Source organism: Podarcis tiliguerta (assembly GCF_965153285.1).
Source record: "Podarcis tiliguerta genome assembly, chromosome: 1".
In the NCBI taxonomy this organism is placed as follows: Eukaryota; Metazoa; Chordata; class Lepidosauria; order Squamata; family Lacertidae; genus Podarcis; species Podarcis tiliguerta.
The window spans coordinates 110,353,434-110,371,833 of NC_139534.1; positions in this window are offsets into that span (position 1 = coordinate 110,353,434).

An 18,400-nucleotide genomic window follows, 5' to 3' on the forward strand; every position below is an offset into this window, starting at 1 on the left:
GGGGGGGGATGACGTTGAGTCACTAGATGCATAACAGCACTTTCTTTTCTTTTCTTGACACTTGTACAACATAGTCATCTGCACGTCTACTCATAAGTTAGCCCCATTGAGTTCAATGGGACCTACCAACAGTAATGTGTGTGTAAGATCACAGCCATGCAGTGTAATCCTACATATACCTACTCAAAAGTAAGACTTACTGAATTCAGATAACTCTGGTGCTTCACTTTTGAGCAAGCCGGCTTAAGGCTGGGATGTCTGTTTTCAACTAGTTACACATTTTATTGATTCTGATAACCTAGTACCTGTGACCTACTACATTTCTACATGAAATGCTCCAGAAAATTCATTTGCACTTGCAAGGCAAAGCATTAAAAAAAAAAAAAAAAATCAAGGCCATGAGTGAGTGGCTTGTTTAATAAAGATGAAGATTTGTTCCAGCTTTTAAGTAGATGCACATGGTAGATAAATGCTTTCCCATTGGCCATTATCCAGAGAATGTCAGGACTGATAAAGTACCCAGCAGAATTATTATCATCTGCCACAATAAAGCACTCAATGGATTTGGTCCTCAGCCTGCCAGCATTTGGAAAGCCTCTTAAAAATGGGCCAAATCCCCAGGTGGTCCAAGATGTTCCTTCCTGCCACCCTCATTGTTTTATTGTCTTCTGGACTCCCACTGCAGTGTGCATCTGGCTCACAGGGTGTAAAAATTATCTCTATAACTGTTATGTGATGTATGTTTGGAGTCCTAGTTTTTTCCAGTCTGTTAAATTTCCATTTTAGCAATGAGTTTATCACACCCACGCTATCCCCTGAGTGGATTATGTTGTGGATTATGGCTTTCTTTTCTGCTAAACAGTACCTACGCCATCATAGACACTCACTGAAGTTATACAATCATTACCCCAGGGGTGGCAAACCTGAGACACTCCAGATGTCATTGGATTCCAGTTCCCAGAAGCCTTAGCTAGCATAGACAATGGCCAGGGAAGATGGGAGCTGTAGTTCAACAACATCTGAAGGATCACATATTTCTCACCCCTGAGTTAGGCAGTCTGAGGAGGGCAGCAAAGTGATTCTCCCCCTTTGAAATCAGCACCTCCATACACTCCAACGTTTCTCCAATGAAATTAGGGATGTCCCATTCCATAATGATAATTTTACTGTTTATACCCCACTTATCTTACTGGGTTGCCCCAGCCACTTTAGGCAACTTCCAACATATATAAAAACATAATAAAACATTTAGCTTTTTTTTTAAAAAAAAACACAAAACTGCCCTATACAGGATTGCCTTCAGTCAGCTCGAGGGCTGAATAACTCCGTACCCTCCCACATTTCTGCAATGAAAATAGAGACATCCTAAGGATAAGTGGGACATTCCAGGATCAAATTCGGCTGCTCTAAATCAGGGACATTCCTGGAAAACAGGGGCACTTGGAGGGTCTGCATCTCCCCCAATATCATTCCATTTTCCCGACATGTCCAACAGTGCCACATGATGTTTGCCCATCAAATACTAGGAGCAGAGCATTTGTGATCCATCTAAATGTGGGAAATATTGTGTTAGCTTCCCCAATGATAATGCTAGCACTTTGGTCTCATTTTCTAATGTTCCTATCACACAGCTGTACTTTTGTGTTATAGAATGGTAGATTTTTGACTGATATACTGGCATGTAGTGCTAAATTGGATTCCCAGCAATGGGAGTGTTGTGACACAACGATGAACACCATGGGAAAATGTTGCTATATCAGCACCTTTTCCATGCATGTGTGCTTCCCCTATGAAAGCTGGAATTGAAGGCAAAAGCTCTCCTCCGTGGTTTGCCCTTGTTTACTAGTAGACCATAAATATTCTTTCTTTTTTCTTGGGCGATCACTTGTAGCCAAGTAAGATTGTCTTCCATAAACACGGTTTTAACAATGGGTCCGTAAGTGACTGTGGAGGCCAATTCTGGATCCACACATCCTTCCACAGTGGGGACATTGGTTTCTGGGTGGGAGTTTGTGGATTTGCCAAACATGCCTTCCTCCTAGCACATTTCTCCCTTGCATCCTGAGTTCAAGTGTCTTCAAAGCACATGATACCTTTGGTAAAGGCTATTCTCCAACTGGAGCGCTCGCAGGCCAGTGTTTCCCACTTGTCAGTGTTTATACTACATTTTTTTTAGATTTGCCTTGAGATAGTCTTTAAACCTCTTTTGTTGACCACAAGCATTACGCTTTCCATTTTTAAGTTTGGAATAGAGGAGTTGCTTTGGAAGATGATCATCAGGCATCCGTACAACATGACTAGTCCAATGAAGTTGATGTTGAAGAATCATTGCTTCAACACTGGTGATCTTTGCTTCTTCCAGTACACTGATATTAGTTCGCCTGTCTTCCCAAGCATTGTGTAAAATTGTTCGGAGACACCGTTGATGGAATCTTTCAATGAGTTGGAGCTGGCGTTTATAAGGGGTCCATGTTTCACAAGCATATATTAAGGTTGGTAGTACAATAGCTTTGTAAACAAGCATTTTGGTTTCCATGTTGACTGATGGAAGCAGTTCTTTAGAGGAAACTACCTGCCACCACTGAAGCCATCAGAAGGGACGGAAATTGACATTAAACTGACAGGACGTGGCAGCTGAGGCTAGGAATGGATTGATTGATCTTTTTTTTATTATTTCTGACAGTTTCTCATTTTTTACAGTCTTAATTTCAGTTGACCCCATTTTGGCAAAGATGTCCAAATGCTGAGGCAACATCTTCAACAAGCTGTCTACTAGGATCCCAAGGTCTTGTTTTTGGTCCATCACTGCCAGTTCAGCCCCCATGAGTGTATAAGTGGAATTAAGGGGGTTTTGCCCTGACATGCAATTATATAATTACCTAAGTTTCAGCCACAACAGATAGCAAGTTGAATAATGTAGGTTTTAGTGGAAGTCAAGCTGTAGGAGAAAAGAAACAGTGATGACTGCAATGAATTCAGGACAGGACAGAAATTGCTGCCTTCTTACATCTCTGATCAGTATGAAACATTGGTTTGACCCAGTATAGGAAGATACCTGTATTCCTAAGGATAGAAAGTTTAATGCACTTAAATATTTGACTTGTACTGTAGGAGCTGCAAGAGGCCAAAGCAGCATAGTAAATGTTCTGAGGTGTGGCATACAACTTGCAGGAATGACACGATTTATTCAAGCTTAAGGCTTCCTTCCACTCCAGATCAGCGCATCCTCTTAAAAGACAGCCACCTGGGCACAAAGACCTAAAGCAGGTCATGGCCTATAGTCAAAGGTCTGGCAAGCTGAGGGACCTACCAAATTGAATGCTAAGCACAACTGCTGCGGTATTGATTAACCTAATTTCTTTCTGTGCTTTTCGCTCTTGCTGTGGTGATAAACTGCATTAAGTGAGCTGAGACTGTACCCAAGAAGGCATTTAGAGTAATGAATGCCTTTTTTCTGACAGGTGGGAGTGGACTGAGTGAGGATTTAAGCTTGAATTAGCAGCAGCAATAGGGAAAGAGGAAATGTGCTCCTTCCCCTAATCACCGCTTCATGTCAACAAATGATAGGCATGATTTTCCTCTAATTGTATCATTTTATTATCCTTCTTCAACGTGCTCAGTGGGCTGCTTGTGAGAGAAGCTGTTACCAGGTCAGGTCAGTCTGAAAATGCTCCCCCACTTCCACAGGGCCATTCATCTCCTGCAGAAAAGTGTGTCCCTGCGTGGGATTATAAAACACTTTCAGTGTAGGAAAGAGGAGAGAAATTGTAGATTCAAGGGGAGACTGGCTCACCTAGTATTTATTCATTTATTTGATTGCACTTGTGAATTGTTTCCCATATCTCGGAGCAATTTCACAGTAAACACATCAACAATAAAGCATTTATACGTCATTTTGAATATATATATATATAATCCAGGTATACAAATAATTCAAAACAATTTCCTATGTAAAAATGACTTCAAACCTAAAGCAGATAAAGATCTCTGCCTGAGAGGTTCCTTGAAAAAGGAGGATCTTCAACAGACACTGAAAAGAACATAGAGACAAGGCCTGGTTGGTGCCACCACAAAAAAGGCTCAGCTTCTATATTGTGTGGAATGGACCTCCTGACAGGGCAGTATCTGCAAAAGGCTCTCCTTTGCAAATTGTTGTGTTTATAAAGTTGTGTTTATAAGAAGGCTGGTGATCTTTTAGGTATCCTGGTCCCAAGCTGTATAGGGCTTTGTAGCAACACCTTGAACATGGCGGCAAAATCACAGTGCACATTATTAATAGCAGTTGTATGTAGCACTTAATTGTACTGTTTCACCACTTGGTTATTTTCTGCCCAAACCTCCATCGGGGCAAAGGGTGGGATAGATATTTAATTCATTAATCATCATCATCATCATCTCAGTATACTAAAGGCAATAAAATCTTCCCACAAGCTGCACAACTGCCCACAGGGAAAATGCAAGGCACATGTCAGATGCTGCTCCATTTCTTTGCTTTTGTCGCTGCTTGCATGCTCAGAGAATGCAGGTGAATGAGCAGTGATGGCGAGGAACAGGAAGAGTAATACGATGAGGCTCTAGGGCTCAGCACTGGGCCCCTTGCCTGGTGTGGGCCTTGGCAGGTGCCCAACAATGCTAACCCCCAATGTTAACCCTACAGCACAGCGTAGGCTGTTCAGAATAAATGAGTGCAGTGTCCAACAGGCAGAAAAGAGGTCTCAGACAGTGATGCATGGTGTGAGGATAAGGGTATTATATGTATACAAAAGGGTCTCTAGCTTCTATCTGTGAAATGTTAAGAGGAGGGCAGGCGAACCTCAAGGTTTTGGCTTGAATGTGGCCCTCCAAGCCTTTCTATTTGGCCCTTGGAACTCTCCCCAGGCCACATGCTTCACTGGTCCTGCTCTGTCCTGAGTGTTTTTGCCTGGCTGGCATATGTCCTTGAACCCTGATAATGCCTCTCACTTGCTGGGATGGAGAGACAGGTGTGTGTAGAAACTAGTCTTCTATACAAAGGTAAAATTCAGAATCTTCTTTGCAGTCTTTTGCTTCTGGCTCTGCCCATACAGCTCTTAGAAGGCTGCCCAGGAGGGAACCCAACTGACCTCTACAATTCAGATCTTTAGGGTTCTATGTAATGGAAGATCCAACATCGTTGGGTTTTTTAAAAGTTTTAGATTCTTTTGAGGTACACGAGCTCTGTCTTCTAGTTAGGGAATGCTACTTACATGATGCTTTCTGCTGTGATAGACCAGCTTGCCACCTTTCCTGTTCAGGGGAAGTAAGGGGGCCTCCAAAGATTCCAATTAAGATTTCCCCCCTACATTTAAAAAGTTGAACCTACTGGCAGAGTGTGCCTATTTTCTGCCTCATGTCAGCTTCAAGCCAGCTGTTAGGAGAAATTTTAACGAGTTCTCCTTAATGTACATAAAAGCCAAACTGGCACAGCCTGTTTGCAAGAGAGTTTGAGCATAAAAATAAATAAATGGGGGGTCATCAGCATTTGCATTCTGCAGCTTCAACAACAGTCATTAGACATGATCCTTGTATTAGATTTTTTTTTTAACGTAGTACAGCAAATTGGGTAAACTAGTTTTGCTGAGTAAGCCTTAATTCTTTTTTCCCCAATGTCCTATTTAGTTGCTATTCGAACAGATTGCCATGATAATCTACACTTTGGTTTCAACCTTTACATTTTTAAAATAATGACCATTTAGTTATTGGGAACTGTTTTTATACAAGAGAGGGTATAAACCCTGGCAGTTCACCAAGTCTCAGAAGCAGCCAAGTGTTGTTTCAGAGATTCAAGAAGCTTGTTGGTTGAATTTGCTATTGTGAAACTAGAGGCAAGAAAGATGTATAAGTTTGTATCTTCTCATTCATTTCCCAACAAGGTAGGGTGCCTTCAAATATATCCCCTTTACTTTGAAAGGTTGGTTTTAAATAGAGCTTTGTGTCTTCCTGGTGAAATTTAAAAATGGGCATAGCACTCAGCGGCTGGTGTTGGAGTTTTTTACAGTAGAGAATCTGATCTGAAAGTTGGCAGCCATTTTAACAACTTGAGCTATTTAATTGCTCAAGAAAATGGTGAGGGAATGATGATGCCTTACCATTGTTAAAAGCTAAGCAGATCTCACCTCAAGATTGCTTAGGCACTTGATATAAGTTGCTCTGAGCTTCTTTAAAAATAAGTGTGATAAATATCAAATGGAATCACAAGGAGGCTGGGGAGTGAACTTTAAGGTTCATTCATCTTACTCTCCCACCCCCATCCATTAATTTATACCACATGTTTAATAGCTCAAATGGATTTGGATGCTTGGAAAAAGTGGCTATTGCGAGATTTCATACTGTTGGCATTTAGGATAAATTCCAAACTGGTCTTGAAAATACATTGTGTGAAGGGCTGTGGCGTAGCGTGGGTTGTCAGCACCTGGGGCAAGGCAAGTAATTTGCACCCCCTCCCGCTGCACTGTCCCTCCCCCAGATAGTCCCTCGCTCTCTCTCCGCACCGCACTGCACGCCTGGCACCCTCCCCTCCACAGTGGGCGGCGACCCGGCGGCTCGGCTCAGATTCGCACAGCCAGCACTGCAGTGAGAGAGAGTGAGTGAGCCAGGTAGGGGCAGAGAGCTGCGAGTGCAAGCACCCCCCCCCAGATGTTGCGCCCGGTGCGGCCGGCCCCCCCTGCACCCCACGCTACGCCATTGGTGAAGGGGGCCTTACTTTCATGTAAAAGTGCATGGGATCAGGACCTCAAAAGTCCTGGGTCTCCACTTACCACCACCAGTGTTTTGCCACCAAGTACAACTGTATGCTGCTTTTCCTTCTCAAAAGAAGTCAAGGGACTTTTCTTTGCAACTACTGATAGGAGGAAAGAAGGAAACAGACCTTCCACCTTAGAAGACCTTCCAATTTGCATAGCAATCTGGCGGTATACTGAAACTGATGAGCTGTCGGTACCATGTCTGAGGCCTTGCCCAGGAGCTGGTCTACTGTGACAGGCTGTTTCATCACATGGGTTCTAAAAGTAGACCTTCCCCTCGGGGTAACATCCTGTGGGCTCCTGGCTTCATCTCACTTTTCCATTGAGGGGGGCACAAACACATGGACGGCACTTAAAAGTAATATCAGTCAGCAGCAGAGTTGTCTAGTGATTGGATCCTTTATTTATATGCCACACAAAACTCTGTTAGCTGGAATCAATAAAAATTGTGGCCATTTGAATACATTTCTCTCTGTATGTAGTCCTTGCTTCAGGGCCCCACTCAGCTCCATGTTAAAGGTGCAAACAAAATGAAGGAAGGTATGCAATTCACACTACCAACCATGATTGTAATACTCTACATCCACTGTCAAATATAGCATGCCTCTGTCAGGGTGCTGTCAGCGGCTCCCGGCTGGTTGTCCAGGAAAGGATTAAAAACAAGGAAAAGTTTCTTACAGTCCTTTTTCATTTCAGACTTTACAAGGAGAGGTTATAGAACCCAGCCTCTTGGATAATCGCATTATCCCAAGTGACTCTCCACACCTCTTCCTCATTCGTCATCATCATTATCTCCTCTACGGGTACCGCTAACTGCCTTCTCTTTGAGCTCTTTGCTCTCCTACTTTTAAGGCTCACCGGATTCTAAGAGATGGTGGGTCTGGAATGCTTTCTAGTGACAACATGTCAGCCAACTGCTGCTCCAGCTCCACCTGCTCCTCCTCTCCCGTTATTTCCCAACTTTTCCTGTCATCTTCCTCTGAGCTGTGACCTCATGAAAACCACTGTGGTAAATCTATACTGTCTTCCTCTTCCTTCTCCCTGGAAGGGTCAGGATGGGGGGGATGGTCTCCAACACTCCTCCTCCTCTGCACAGTCCCTGACATCCTAGCTGCTGGGAACCAGAAGTGGGTAGACTGCTATTGCATGTAGGTCCTCTTCTGGGGCTTCTCCTAGGTATTTTGTTGGCCACTGTGAGATGGGAAGGTTGACTAGATTGGCCAATGGCCTGATCCAACAGGTTCTTCCTATGTTCTTAAGAACTATCTGAGTACCCAAGACATTCACATAGGAAGCTATGTTATACTGAGTTGGACTATTGGTCTGCCTAGTTCAGTTTTGTCCATGCAGACTGGCAGCAGCTCCCGCTCCAGGATTTCAGTCAGCGGTTTCTCCCAACCCTTTATGAAGATGTCAGAGATTTAAACAGGTACCTTCTGCATGCAAAGCAGATGCTTTACCACTGAACTACATCCATTACCCTATTACAGTGTTCAGTTGTCTGCACTGACCATTCATTATGGTAGACAACAAAAATCAGAACTGCAGCAGCAGCAACAATAAAACAACAAGAGCAACAAATCAACTGCAAATTGTACATTCCCCCTCCATCTCTAATTAAGCCCTTAGGTCATGTTCACTTCTGATTCTTAGCTCAAATGTTATTTGGTTATGAGTTTTCTGGTATCCAGTTCACTGTTGGCCATACCACCACCACCCTTTTTAAATGCCTAAATGCTAATTGTGAATATATTCCCATCTCCGAGCCAAGTCTCTGCAGTTTATCTTTCTAAGGCAAATTGACAATAAAATTTAAACAAATTGAATTTTAACTGCTATAAATAACCCTCTGCAAGACACTCTACACCCAAGGTCTTTGGTCTGTGGAGGGGCCTTCTTAGAGGCCTAAGCTTCAAGTCTGGAGTATGAAATCTCAGGCTTGAAGCTTAGGCAAATAAATTGGCTTGGAACAGATGCTCAAAATGTAACTTGGTCTTTGGGACAAACTTGAACAAATCTCAGATTTGCAAAAACTCATATTTTTGTAAATTTCTAGGGAGAAGGAGGAGTTGGCAGAATCATTACTATGAAAAGGAATGGATGGGATTTGGTTGAAATGTGGTGTCACCCCAGGCTTTTATTTTCCAACATAGCTATATATACCACATTCCAGCCAAAGTTAAGCAGTTTTTAAGTCTCAATGATTTTACTGGGAGAAGTAAGGTTTCCACTTATGTTTCTCCCATAGAAATCAGAGGGACTTAAAAAGTGCTCAACTTTGGCTCAATCATCACTCAGCCCCAAGATATTACAGTTTCTTAATTGCTTTCTCTTGATTTCATACAACTTCCCATTTGACTTGTGTGGTTTCTCATTTTCACGGAATGTTATTTAATAGCTGGATTTAAGTATTACATGCAGCCAGGTGTGTGTTGATGATGTATGTAACATATATTTCCAGTAAGAAATCTCTCTTAGAGTATGTACCTCTGGCAGAAACTTCGGTCATTTGAAGGCCCTTCAGTTATCTTACAACTGCATTGTCAAAAATGCACATTTATTTAATGTACTTCCTTTTTCTCCATTACTTGAAAGCTAGTTTGGTATAGTGGACAGGGAGCTAGATGGAGACCTCAGAGACCGGATTCCTTCCATAATCAAGACATTAACTGGGTAGTCTTGACAAGCCAACACCTTCAAGGCCAGCCTATCATTTGATGGGTGTTTAGAAAGAGAACCTTATGCTAGTTCGAGCTTCTTGGAATTGTTGTTTTTTAAGTGGGGGTGCTAATCCAATTGATAGAGATAGAGAAATAAAATTGTCCACTCCTGAAGATTTATAGATCCTCTGGAACTTCATATATCTCTGGGGCATAGAACGCTTGACCTGAATGGTTATTTCATTAATAGTGTTGTTGAACTATGGAATGGAAGGTTAATCTTGCATATTGATCCAATGGCACATGGCAGGGAGGGTCACATATGTCTACTGATTTATGGGAGATCAGATGTGTCAAAATTCCATAGATGCCCTACTGTATATAATAGGAAAAGAACTTTCCTGGTCCCAGAACAGCCTTGTCAATGACAAGGATGGAACGATGAACTAGACATCAGCAATTACTTTACCTCCAGCTTAAAGAGCCTCTCTTCAGAGGATGAATCAGAGAATACTTTGTAGATGGCAGATGTTCTTTGAAATTAAGTGGATGAAGGCCGGGCCAGCAATGAGTAGGGACTACAAATTGATAATCAAATTAAACAAATTGAATTTGAACTGCTGTAAATAACCCTCTCTGCAATCAAAACTCAAGTTTTGAGTCTGTGGAGTGGGTTGGCCCAATCAGAGGAGTATGTACACCATATGTATCACGTACAGAACTCTATAGAGGGAGGCATACAAAATTGTGCCGCGAATAGAGACATGTTTTGGCTGTTTGCCAGACTGGCACTTCCTTCTATCTTGAAGCTAAAACTGGGCACTACTAGGTTCATTAGCAAAGCCAGAGCTGGCTGAAGTTATGCCTCCATGCAGCAGGGTGCTTGGTGTGGGTTACTTGCCCTGTAAGTTTGGGATGAGCAGAATAAACAGTGGCCTGCTTCAGACATAACACTAAACCATGGCTTAGCATTTCAGGAATGAGCATGCTTGAGCCTCTCCTCCCTTCCTCTGCAAGCTTGCACTTTTAGTATACCACTAAACTATGGGTAGTTGTTTTTTAACTAACACCATGATAACAAATGACAGTTTATTGGAAATCTAGCACAACCACAGTTAGAACAAATCACAATTCACTAAGTCCAGTGTCATGAAGTATGATGGTTGATCCTAAAATGATAGTGGAAGCTATCAATCTTTTCTCTGAGGTTACCAGGGCAAGCCAATTGTGTCGTTCCTGTTACCCACTACCCTGATCCTATCAGGACAGTAATTACATGGGGATATCCCGTGCAACTTGCTATTAGCTAAATCAACTGGCAATTAGCTAAATCATCCCGTGCAACTGGCTATTAACTAAATCAAAGCATGACAGTATACCTCTTAATATTGGTACATGGGGGAGGGGAAAACAACAAGGGACATGGCTCAGTGATAGAACATCTGCTTTACAGGCAGAAGGTTCCAGCATCTCTAGGTGGAACTGGGAGAGACTTTCTTCTGAAACCCTGAAAAGTCACTGCCAGTTAGTATAGACAGTACTAAGCAAGATCGACCAGTGATATGACTCAGTACAAGGAAGCTTCCAATGTTCTGTGTTTCTATAACCCTCTTATGGGCTCCTCAGAAGCACCTTTCTGGCCACTGTTAGAAACAAAAAGCTAGACTAGATGGATCCTTGGTCCATTTAGAAGGTCTCTCCATCCATTCTTAGGCTAAAATTTCATTTTTTTGGACGGGACAAAAGCCCAGTGATAGAAGTATTGCACACAGAAGGTCCTGAGAAGAAACCCTAGCATCTGTAGGTACAGCTGGCCAAAGCTGCCTAGAAAATCTGGACAGCTGCTAACCCATTTGTCTCTAAACAATACTGAGTGAGATGGACCAATGGTGTGACTCAATTCAATGCAACTTCATAATTTTATTTATTTTGATGAAAAAGGAGTGGAATTTAAGGCCCAGTACAAGTCTGTTGACAAGCGTTTAGGAGACCCTGTTACTATAGGCACAAAAGCTGTCATCCAACCCTGGCATCAGGAGGTCTTGCGCTTTCTGACACAATCTTGCATAAGGTAGAATGTATTTCTTCATTCATAGCACAACAAAATGTGCTGCACCCTCCAGATGTCCTTGCAGCCCACCATCTTAATGGCAGCTGCCTTGCAAGAATACAAATGAGGACCCGTCCATTTACTGAGTATTTATTCATTATTTTATTATGCACCTTAAATAAGGCAATAAAAACACTCCATCTTTAAAGCCCAAACAAATTATAAGAGATGCCCATTAAAAAAAAATACTAAACAAGGAAAGCTTTTAAAAAGAAGTAGAAAGTTTTGTACCTTCCGTCAAAACTTAGAGACTAATGGAGACAGGTGAACTTCCAAATGGAGATTGTCCACAAAGACAGTAGAACACACTTCCATAATGACTGAAACATGGAGAAGAGCATTATCAAATTACAAGAATTGTCACTACTGTAATGCACTGGTGGATGTTATTTTCATGAATTCATATGTTTTTATGCTTTTCTTTGTATACACAAAGAAACTCAGGGTTGTGCCTGGGTTATGGACCACCTCAAGGCACAGGTCAACTGAGCTGGCACTCCCTAGACTTCCCTTCTGCTCCCCACTTGGCTTCAGGACAAAAACATCCACTCATACCCCTTTACTGGGTACCCTGATATGCACCTTCTTGAGGGTAGGGGTGATGTGGTGCATCACCTCAAACCCAGAAATGGACTAAGGATTCCACCCAGTGCCTCATCTGCCCAAAGTTGTGATGACTGCTATGGAGAAGGCAAAAGACTCAAGCAGGCCCAATTTGTTTGCAGGCCAATTCCTTCCCAGCTCTGAATATGGCTGACATTTTGAACCACAGTAAGGTTTTTTGTACAAGTTGCCTAAACAACAGCATATGGGTTGGGCGAGTGGGTTGGTCTTTTGTCAGCTGCATTGCTGATCTCCCCGTGCAACTGGCTTTTATCCTTCAACGGTGGGTCAGAGTGAAGACTTGCTCAGTCTGATCTACCGCCAAAGCTCCGCCCCCAGCCAAGGCCCTGATTGGGGGGGGGGGAATCAAACTATTTGACAGGCTATCCCAGGATCCCCTCTGGCTGGCCATTAAGGATCCCAACAGTCTGCTGAAGGGCAAAAGCCTTTTTTGCCCCTGGGGAGGGAGTGTGATGAGCCACAAAAACTGCTCACCCAAAACTGGGTAAGCGGCTCTTTCCAAAAGTGGGAATTAGGTAGGTTTGCTTTAAACTGTTAACTGAAACAAAATTCTCTCCCATCCTATACAGGAGACATTCCCAGCCCTAGCTGGAGATGTCGAGGATTGAACTTGGAACTTTATGCAAAGCATGGGGTCTACCTCTGAGCTGTGGCCCTTCCCCAATTTGCTAAACTAGGAACACACTTTATTGGAAATATTCAGTTGAACTTGTGTGTAAAAGTCCTTGAAGGAAACAAAAGCAAAAATCCAATGCTGAGAGAATAACAGGAACTTTTGCTGGCCTTGTGATTATCACCGTCCGGGCGGACTCTTTGCCAAACAGCTGGAGGATCACGGGTTCAATGAAAGTTAGATTGAGAACGACTTTATCTTCCAAGGTCTAGAGACAAAAGGATCATATTTTTGAAGTGCCCCCCAATTCCCCATTGTTTAGAAAGTCATAGTTGGAAATCATTATCTGAAAAATAAATCTAAGCAGCCTGAAACTCGCTGCTGGTATGCACATCATAAACATCCATGGAGTCAAATCTCTTCTGTAAATTAACGGGGTGGGGGAAACCGGGGATTGGGGTAGGAGGTGGGGGAATGGGTTGCAGATGCTGAACCTAAACAATGAAAATGGTTTCTAGTGTTGAAAAGACAGGGATCTCGTCTATATTTCTCTTGTAAGTTATTGCCTGTTATTTGTGCTGCTCTTGGGCGCAGATGCAGAGGGTCTGCCTGCTGGTGTGACCAGGAGTCTCTGAACTTTACTGACACTCAAAAAATGGTCTTTAAACAAAAATTCGGTGGGTTTTCCTTCCCCCTTGGCAATAGTTTGCAACTGCTCTAGTGGGGGGCTGAGCTTTCTCATATTGATTTAAACACTTTCTATTGGTGTTTACGGCAGCCTTCTGGTTAGTAGTTACGTTACACTCTGGGTATGAAAGCAATAACAGTTCAAAAAACGGAGCTTACTTCCTTTCACAGTTTCTGCAGTGGAAAAATAGAAGATGCCCCCATTCATTGTTTTGTTCAGAATATTCTCATTGAATAGAAGACTGAATTTGAGGATAAGTACGTTGGGGGAATGCATTTAGTTCATTTGCATCTAGAGATGAGGGATTTTGTCCATTTTGGTTTTTCTCACTTCTCATTTTTCCAGTCCTCATTTCTCTGTATTTCCATACCAGTTTGTGATTTGGGGGAGGGGGGGAAATAACCATTTCATTGTGAATTTCTCCCAATGTATCAATTTTTGCAAAACCACTTCAGCTAGTATAATGCATTTTTGTATGTTGTTTTTCACTAAAATGTGCATTTGCATGCAGACTTTGCCTTAGTTTTGTGCACATTTCTTGGCTTGAGAACGGCACTGCAAAATTTGGAGCAGCGTGAAATCCTAAGGATGGGTAGGTTTGAGTTTGTGTATTGATTTCAAAAGTTGGTAAATTTGGTAGGCTCGCCTTTAAATGCAACTATTATTTGATTATTGATGTAAACCTCCAAAAATGTATTTTGTATAGTTAAGTTTTTACCTCGATCTTCAGTACATTTTTATTTTATTTTATTGCTCTGGCTAGTGACTGATGCAAATAAAGATTCTTCTTCTTCCTCCCAGTGCAACTGTCATCAGATTTTTCACCCACCCTTTGCTTTGTGAACAGAAGGTTCCAGGTTCAGACTCTGCCATGGAAAGAAATAGGATTCCCTTATGGGATTCCTAATTGAAATGAATGGGAAAAACTCTGCGGGTACACAATTTCTCTGCATATATCAGAGTCCTTATGAATGTAGTGAGAACTTCCTGGCCAGAGGCTAGTGAAACAACTACTTCTACTAATCATTTCAATATTCAGGTGGGAAAAATTATTCATTTTATGCTGAGAGTTAGAATAAATGTTTATTTGCTCTAAGCTAATTTCCCCATGTTAAAACTATTTTCTAAGGTGGAGCACTTGCCTTCTCTTAGAATTCTAAAATACACCAGGAATCAATAGTCCATTGAGATCCCATTGTCTTGTATATTATAAATGTTAAGTGCTAAAGGCCTTCCATTCATTCAACTAACAATCAAACCAGGATGCATTAAAAAAAATATCTAAAGTTCACTACGCTCTGTCTCCACTGGAATAAATCCAATGCTTTTACATTTTAGCTGATCCCAAGATGTTTCATCCATTTCTCTTTTCACTTTGTGGATTCTGTAGAGATGAGTGAACAAGATGGGTCTCCCCAAACTGAACATCATTAATGGTGTGCTGTGAGATTTAGATGAAAACTTAATGCAATTCAGGCCTTGCTGAGGGTGACTGGCCTCAGTCCACATTATTGTCAAGTGTATCAGTATATAGCTTTCTCCACTACCACTTTACCTTCATTTGAGGCTGTTCAATCATTGGCAAGGTTGGTCCTATCAACAGACAGAGTGAGACATCTTTCTTAGATCTGGAGTGGCTGGCCTGGTGGGGTGGAGGTGCCTCAACAACCTCCTGTTCACAGCATACTGGAAGGAGGATGAGGAGCATCTGGTGGTGAGGCCAGGTCTGCATGGATACACCATGGAATAATAAAATTTAGAATTGGATGGGACTCAAAGGGTCATCTAGTCCAAACTCCCTGCAATACAGAACTCACAGTACAAGAACCAGCAGAACCAATCCAGTACTGCTGCAGGCACACATACCCCAGGCTTGCTGCTGCCTCACTCCTTTGCTGTTGCCTCTTCCTGGTCGGTGCTGCTTCTGCTGCTAATGGAAGGCTATTGCAATGGCTCTGCCCCACTGTTGGGAGGGCAAGTAGAACTGGTGAGGTGCTGAATGATGGAGCTATGTGTCTCATATGGTCTGCCCTATTTCCCCTAAGCTAGCCTTCTGCCCTCAGGTGTGATGGAGGATGCTGCTCCTCACTGGCGTTGTGGTAAGATTCAACTGAAAATCCACCCAGTTTTTACATGGGTGGCATTTGGCCTTTGCCTGAGGCAACAAAATGTCTTGGTCTGGCCCTGATAATTGGTTCTGCTCAGCAACCTGTTCCATTCAAAATATATCTAAAATTAGGCAGGATCTCATTCAACATTTGAGACAGGCTCCCCAAGAGACCTTTAGATGCAGTAAGAATGTTGAAAATAAATGTGAAATGATGAATTTGCCTATCTGCTTATAATCCAGGTGGAGAATGCCATTCTCCCCGTCTCATTTGGCCTGTGCAATGCACTGCAGAAAACAGATGCCTGATTCCTTCTGGGAGATTCCAGTTTGTGCCAACCCCAGAATTGAAGGGAAATGGATTGTGTGTTGAGTTTGTCCTCTGAGATTTACGATAGTTCTTATTGCAAGAGAAACTATTCCACTTCGGCATGCAGACACACTTAGCTTGTGGCTTGAGTGAAAAAATGTGTTTGGATGAGGCAGTGAAAAAACAAACACTAACATGCAAAAAGGAATTTCAGTTGACAAAAGTTAAGGATTTGAGAATGAGGCAAAAAAAAGGGAACAAATTACAGGCAGAGACACAATGTGATAATGTGGTCAGGATCTGGCACTTACATTTTAGTGTGTTGCATCTCCTTATTAAAATAAATCTAAATACTGTAAAATAATCTCCTGTGGTCTAAATTTCACATCGTCTTCTGAGATTTTCTATTTGTGAGATTTGTTTGTACTTTCTTTCTTTTCTTTTTTAACAAAAAGAGTGGAAAGCAGAGACCGCAAGAGTAGGGGGCACCACAGCCAATGACAGGCAGGGCCAAGGAGTCCCTGCTGAGTTCTGCAAAGCCAACACTAAGACTAAGAAAAAAATGACTAGCAGTGCTATCCTCTGGAGAGCTGGACAGTAAGAAAGCAGGTAGGTGGGGGCAGATGGAGGTTAGGGCAGAGCCCATCATTTGCCCACCATTTCTGAGGGCTGTAGAACAACCAAGAAGTCCTGTTCCCCCACCCCACTGGCTGAACTCAACTCCCAATAGAGCCTGTAGGGAAGGAAGTGACCTTTCAGCTATTTGGGGTATAAGTTAGCTGAAATGTGCATGAAGTATCCAGTAAGCATTACCTATTATAGAATCCTTAACCATTCAGGTTTTTCCTTAGTTTTTATGAAGTGATTTTTTTTGTCCTCTAAGCAGTTTGACAACAACTACTACAACACAATAAAAAGGTAAAGGTACCCCTGCCCGTATGGGCCAGTCTTGACAGACTCTAGGGTTGTGCGCCCATCTCACTCAAAGAGGCCGGGGGCCAGCGCTGTCCGAAGACACTTCCGGGTCACGTGGCCAGCGTGACATTGCTGCTCTGGTGAGCCAGAGCCGCACACGGAAACGCCGTTTACCTTCCCGCTAGTAAGCGGTCCCTATTTATCTACTTGCACCCGAGAGTGCTTTCGAACTGCTAGGTTGGCAGGCGCTGGGACCGAACAATGGGAGCGCACCCCGCCGCAGGGATTCGAACCGCTGACCTTCTGATCAGCAAGCCCTAGGCGCTGAGGCTTTAACCCACAGCGCCACTACAACACAATAGTAACTTACTAAGTTCTTTCTCTAGTACCTATAGAAAGTGCTTCATAAATGTCATCCAAGCAATCCTTGTAACAACCTCGCAAGATAGGTCAAGAGTTTGAGGAATATTAAGTTGGACCCTAGAGTATCGTCTGAAGGCAGATGAGTCTTCCAGGTTGTTAATGATAAGCAAATGTGGATACGGTCAGTACCTGGAAGGGAGACCTTTTAGGGACCACTATACTACCTTGAGTTTTATGAAGGAAGGAATATCAGATATAATGCAAGTTGTTGTTGTTGTTGTTTAAAAAGGATTCATGGCTGAGTTCAGGTTGAACTGGAACATCCTGACTCAAACTGCAAACTGTTTTAACCACTATGTTGCACCGTTTCCCTCATTTATTAACTATCACATCCAACCAAATATGATATGGGAAGGAAGGAGCCACATTATCAGATTTCATCGTATTGTGGCCAGATCAATTTTCCTTGCCTGTAGCAAATGTTGCAAAATGTCATCAATGGACTAAAGGACACAGTGTGCCTTACCTATTATGCTCTGAAAGTTAATCTTTTCCTGATGCACGTACACACATGCTCGTATGCTGGCTACCTCAAAGAGGAAGATGCCAGTGTTAGGTGTTCAACTCACAAGTAGGAACGACAAGTCAGAATCTGTTTATCAAAAGAGAGTTCCATTTTCTTCTTCTTCCCTGCTTCTGTTCCCTCCCAGTCACTCTAAGCTCACCCAAAGTGCATCCGTCTTCATATTTAAAAGCAGCATCAGCCCATTGCTAAGTTGCTCAGTGCTGCACCCCTGTGCAAACTTACTATCAAGATCCTTGGCAGGCTCATTAAATGGCCAGTTGTCAGTATGAAAACTTGGGGAAGCCTCCTGCTGCGATTTTGGACCTCCTGCTGGCATCGCTTTCACTGTCCCAGTCCCTTTGATTTGCCGCCCAAAGAATTTCCTGCCTATTATAAACCATAAATGTCACCACCGTCTCCTGACTGGAGCGGATGGGGGTGGGAGGCAGGGGGAGAAGAGAGAAGCAACTACTGTACTTACAAGTTCCAGTCTATATCACATCCTTCCTCTTCATTGCAATTGGAAGCTGTAGTGGCATCGAACAACAGCATGTAGCTTCAAAACAACAGGAGGAATTCAAGGAAGGAGAGATGTGCTCTTAAAGGCAGCAACAGAGATCTTTTAAATAAAGCACTTCCAGAGAGGGAAAGGCCTTGAATGCAGATATAGTCCTGTGCAGCAGC